Source organism: Xenopus laevis, chromosome 5S, assembly GCF_017654675.1.
Source record: "Xenopus laevis strain J_2021 chromosome 5S, Xenopus_laevis_v10.1, whole genome shotgun sequence".
Lineage (NCBI taxonomy): Eukaryota > Metazoa > Chordata > Amphibia > Anura > Pipidae > Xenopus > Xenopus laevis.
The window spans coordinates 103,314,443-103,320,442 of record NC_054380.1 but is presented as its reverse complement, the minus strand read 5'-3'; positions in this window follow the sequence as shown (position 1 = coordinate 103,320,442).

Here is a 6,000-nt window from a genome sequence, read left to right as displayed (position 1 = left end):
TACTATAATCCATAGCATCCTATCAGACTTTTCCCCCATTTTTAATGTGCAGTAGACCTTTCAAAGCTAATTGTTGATTGGTTGCTAATGGTAACTGTATATATACAATTTAGCTCCTCTACTGTATATGCAAGTACTGCAATGTGGAACATAGTGGCACTTTATAAATATGTGTTAATAATACAAATCCCCTAAAGGTATAATATACAAAATGCATAATATATAACTCCAATAAAGAGGTTTGAAAATAAGTAGTTGGTTACTGTTTTATTTCAAAGAAATATTTCACAGTACAACATTAAATAGTGCAAATGCTACAGGGATGCTCGCAATTACTATATCCCCCTGGACGAAAAGGAAACATATGATGAGACCATAATGCGCTCAATGTCCCTTTGAGACATAGATATTAATATGTAGGATGATGTTTTTTGTTTTTAAGAATACACAAATACCTCTTTCTGATCTTGAAAGAATAAATCTTGGTAGCCATGGAAGGTAAACTAATATGCAATGCTTACTGGATACTTACCTGTGGTGGCCTTGAGACATCAGTGCCAGAAAGTAGGCAATAATGTAAAACAATGAGGTTTTCTTGTGGTAGAAGACAGACACAACCTGAGGACATTATTGAATGCCTGTAAGGAAAAGCAATTACATTTTCCTTTATGTACTTACTATGTGTTTAGAGGTGTTTGTAGTGAGAGATGTGCTTGTGCACCAGGGTGCATAACTGTGTGGAGCGCTTGTAAGTAAGGGTTAACCTATTATATTGTATTATATCACAAATCCATTTTTATTCATTTCATATATTTTATCTTGATATCAAAAGATGAGTTAAGTCTCTTTATGGGGTTCTGCCCCTCTCATATGGACATATTTTACAGTTTATTGGAAAAAAAGAGCACCTAGGACTGAAAAAACAAAAGTCATGCAAATGTTTTATTGGTTGCTAGACCTTCTGCTACTTTGTAGCCCCAATAGACTACTTCTTAACAAGGTTAACTTTAAAAGGTAATTTGTAATTAGGAAATGTTCCAAAGTCTTAAATAGAAGTGGCCAGAAATACACATAAAGATGGACAATAATTAATAGAGATATAACTGCCTTAGATTTTGCTTCTGAATTCTGCATTTTCAGAGGACAGACTGAGTGCAAACACAGTGTATTGATATTGACCTAATAATCAGTGCATTATATAGGCCAATTTTAGTCATCCCATAAATATAGCACGCACATGCTAATGTATAGCAAATAATCAGGTAATTGCTAAGGCTAACAAAGTGGAACTAAGAAGCAACACAAAGGTGTTGCTTAACTTAGATGATCTTGTCAGCTAAGTTTTGTAATGAGTAGAAGGCTGGCATTAGCCTTTCTGACTACACAGAGGGCTATTAACCTGGTCATATTTCAGGTGGCATTCGGGCAATAAACAAAGCAGACTTTGCAGAACAAAACATCTGCTTTGTTTATTGGCAGAATGTCACCAGTGTTCCTGTTATATGCCTTACATGTTTAATTTAACAAGTTTTGAAATTTAATTTCCTATGCTTATGGGAAAATAACAAGGTAACATGTCTGCATTCCAAAGAATCAAATAGCTGGCTAGTCGCCTTCACCCCCTTTTAGGTCTTTCCAGATTCTGAGAACCTCCATTCCCAGCTGTTCAACATCAGAATTTTTGTTTGCAATAAATACGACCAAGTTTGGAAATGATCCCAAGTGTCTGGTACTTTGTTTATTTGTTCAGATTATGCAACAGAACAAAAAATTTTCATAAGAATTTTTACAGTTCATTACTTTCACCTATCAGACCTCGCAGTGAGATGCTTCAAATCTTTTGACTCCTCGACAACATCCGTCCTAAGTACTTACTGTTATAGAATAAGCTACAGGCAGGCCTTATAAGTCCTGTTATACACTAAGGAAAAAATTCAATTCCAATGCTCCGCGCCAATTTTTCACAGCCCATTGCCAGCAAAGTTTTAAATCAGAGAAGTTGTAAAGCAAAAACTGCATAAAAAGGTTCTAAATTAAGTAGAAAGCTGTGTTCATATTAAAAACTGAATACACAATGGGGTAAATTTATCAAAGAGTGAAGTTCCGCCACTAGAGTGAAATTCCGCAGTTCTCCATTCATTTCTATGGGATTTTGAAAGGCGTATTTATCAATGGGTGAAAGTGAAATTTCACCCTTTGATAAATAAGCCTTTAAAAACCCCATAGAAATGAATGGAGAGCTGCGGAATTTCACTCTAATGGCGGAACTTCACTATTAACTTCACTCTTTGATAAATATACCCCAATGAGTATGTTATAATACTTACCTGTCTTTGCTCTCTCACTTCAATAGAGTTTGCGCTAAGCAAAACCTTTTCCTTGGGCCACAAAGCTTTTGAAATTTATCATTAGGGATACACTGAATTCAGGATTTAGCGAATCCAACAATTTTTAGGAAGATTTGAACTTGGCTGAATCCAAGAGACTGGCTGAATAAAGTCTGAACTCTACAAAGTGTGCCGTGATGGGTTTGGATTTGGTTCGGTCAGGCTCTTGGATATGGTCGAATTTATATCCTGCAGAAAAAGTCTAGGAGTCAAGACGCATTCCAAACAAATCCTGGATACAGTGCATCCCTAAGTACAAAAACCTGAAATCATAAAAATGTTGAATACACATACATCGCTAGATAAATACATTTTCAGGAAACTGCAATTATAAAATAATTAATAGTTGGCTTAAACAATGCAGAGTGTTCTTTCTTTTGCGATGCTCAAATCAGTTGCACTTCCATTACTTTTCAGTAAACAATACTAATACAGGATCATAGCAATACTGCCTCCCAGTGGTAGAGTTCTGCCTGTGTGATAATCACAGGAACATATTGCCTTCTTACTAAGGATTTTGTAGTATAAGGACAATTTTAGTTGTAAAGTACTATTTATTCCATTGCAGAGTTTCATAGCAACCAAATAGTGAGGTATGGGCAACCTGACACACTTCATATTTTGTTGAAATACAACTCCAAGCATATAACTACATATTTTAGCTGTAGAAGGGATTTTTAGATAAAATGCAATAAAACAGTGGCTGGTTTTAGTTAACTAGTGTTACTACATAGCCATTTAAGTTTTAAGGTTAGTTTAAGAAGCAGCATTATTACACTATATTGTACATGTATAGCTCTTTAATACACTAAGGGGAACATTTACTAAGCTCGAGTGAAGTATTAGAATGAAAAAAACTTTGAATTTCGAAGTTTTTTTTTGGCTACTTCGACCTTCGACTACGACTTCGAATCGAACGATTCGAACTAAAAATCGTTCAACTATTCGACTATTCGATAGTCGAAGTACTGTCTCTTTAAAAAAAACTTTGATTAACTTCTTCGCCACCTAAAACCTCATGAGCACCAATGTTAGTGTAAGGAAATCTGTTTTACCTGGGATTGGGGGTGCTGTAAATCGGCCGCGGGGACGCCCGCCACGCCGGCCGCGGGGACGCCCGCCTCGTGGTTCCACCATCTTGCCTCCTTAGGACGCGCGCGCCCGCGTCTCGTTTCCTTTATTGACGCGGACGCGCGCGCGTCGATCCTGACGCGTGTGTGCGCCGATTTTGGCGCGAAAACCTTGGCGTCCAAACAGGGTATAAATAGGCCACTTCCACTCCCAGCAAACTGCCCGTGATAGAACTTGTTTCTGGTGCTCTGTTCTGAAGCCTTGTGCTATTTTGTCTGTTTGAATCTGATTATCCGTGTTTGACCCAGCCTGTACCTTGACCATCCCGAATTCTGTATCCTGACCAGTGCCTGATATCCGACTACTCTTCTGCTTGTACCCTTCCTGCTTGATACCCGGTTTTGACCTTTGCCTGCCTGACGACCCTTGCTTTCTGCCTGCCACGACCCAGCCTGTCTGACGATCCTTCTGCCTTATCCTTGTCTGTTACCGTGATCCTCGGTCCCAAAGACTCTAGCTACCAGCCGTGCCCCATTGCCTGCCAGAACACTTGCTTGAACCTCTCGTAAGACCAGGTGGCACCCGATTAGGCTGAGGGCTCCTCCCGAAGCTCAAAGGTGGTCACACCACTGGTGAAGCTTAGCTCAGACCCAGGATTCGAGCACTTGTTCTGGTGTTGGGTGCCGGCCGTGACATTATCACGGGCCATGGAGGACGACGATCACACCGAAGCTGCTGCCGCTGCTCCACTTCCATCTTCTTCCGAGCTGTTGCTAACTACTCTGCTGCAACGCATGGAGGAGCAGGAGCAAAAGCAGAACTATTTGCTCCAGGGGTTTCATAACCTAACACGCCAGCTGGACCCCTCGCAGCAGCCAGCCAGTTCTGTTCCTACTCCTTCTGTGGGTTCCCTGTCCGATAGGGGTGCTGTATTCAGACCTCAGGAACCCAAGATTGCATTTCCTGCCAAGTTTGGTGGGGACAGAACCCAGTTTTTTGTTTTTCAAGAGGCCTGTAAGCTGTACCTCAGCTTTTTCCCCCACTCATTTCCCTCTGACGAGGAAAAGGTCAGGTTCGTAATGACCCTATTAGTGGGTGACCCCAAGTCTGGGCACTTAGATTGCCAGCCACTGACCCTGCCCGTTTCTCTTTAGATATTTTCTTCCGCTCTATGGCCATTATTTACGATGACCCGGATCGCGCCTCTTCGGCCGATTCCGCTATTCGCAAACTACGCCAGGGTAAACGGGAGGTGGAGATTTACTGCACAGAGTTTCGTAGGTGGGCGGTGGAGACTGGCTGGAACGATGCAGCTCTAAGGAGCCAGTTCCGCATCGGTCTAGCCAAATCTGTCAAAGACAGCCTGGTCAATTACCCCCTATCTACCAGTCTGGATGACCTAATGTCTCTGGTTATCCAGGTAGATAGGAGACAGAGGGAAAATCGGGAGGAACAGGGTACTTCTTCTTTGTATAAGCATAATTTTAGTGCTAAGTTGTCAAACCCCTCTGTGTCTCAACCTCAGGAGGAGCCTATGCAGCTGGGCATTTTTCACCTTACTCCTGAGGAAAAGGCACGGAGGCGGTCTCTTGGGTTGTGTTTGTATTGTGGGGAGAAGGGTCACTTCCTCAATCAGTGTTCCAAGAGGCCGGGAAACGCCCTAGCCTAAATGGAGAAGGGGAGCTCCATTTGGGTGCAGGCGTTTCCTCTCCCCAATCTGCCTCCAAGGTCCTATTATCTGTTAAATTAACCTGGCCTACGGGCACTGTTAAATTGTCAGCCTTCATTGATTCTGGGGCGGAGGGTAATTTCTTGGACGCAGCATTCGCTGCTAAAAATAAAATTCCTTTGGTTGCCCTCAATCCTCCTTTGAGAATTTTGGCTGTCGAAAAAAGACCCTTGGGATCAGGGGTGGTTTCCCAAAAGACCACAAATCTTTCTATGTGTGCTAATAATCTACACTGTGAGGAGATAGCTCTATACCTCATTGAGGGAGCTTCCTCTCCTCTTATTCTTGGTTTACCATGGCTCCAGAGGCATAACCCTCTGATAGACTGGGTTTCTAAGGGGGTGACTCAATGGGGTACAGGATGTAGTGGGGTTTGTTTACCCTCTGTAGTAGCCACTACTTCTCTTGAGGGGTTACCCCACAGCATATTCTGTTTTTTCTGATGTTTTCTCTAAAAAAGCAGCTGAGACCTTACCTCCGCATCGGCAGTATGACTGCCCTATTGATTTAGTTCCTGGGTCAATTCCTCCACGTGGTAGAACCTACCCTCTTTCATTGCCCGAAGCCCAGGCAATGAAAGAGTATATACAAGAAAATATTGACAGGGGCTTCATTAGGCCCTCTTGTTCCCCTGCGGGGGCAGGGTTCTTTTTGTGGGTAAGAAAGACGGAGGTTTACGCCCCTGTATTGATTATAGGGGGCTTAATAAAATCACTGTAAAAAATCGCTACCCCTTACCATTAATCTCCGAACTATTTGACCAGGTCAAGGATGCTAAGATCTACTCCAAGCTTGATTTGAGGGGTGCCTATA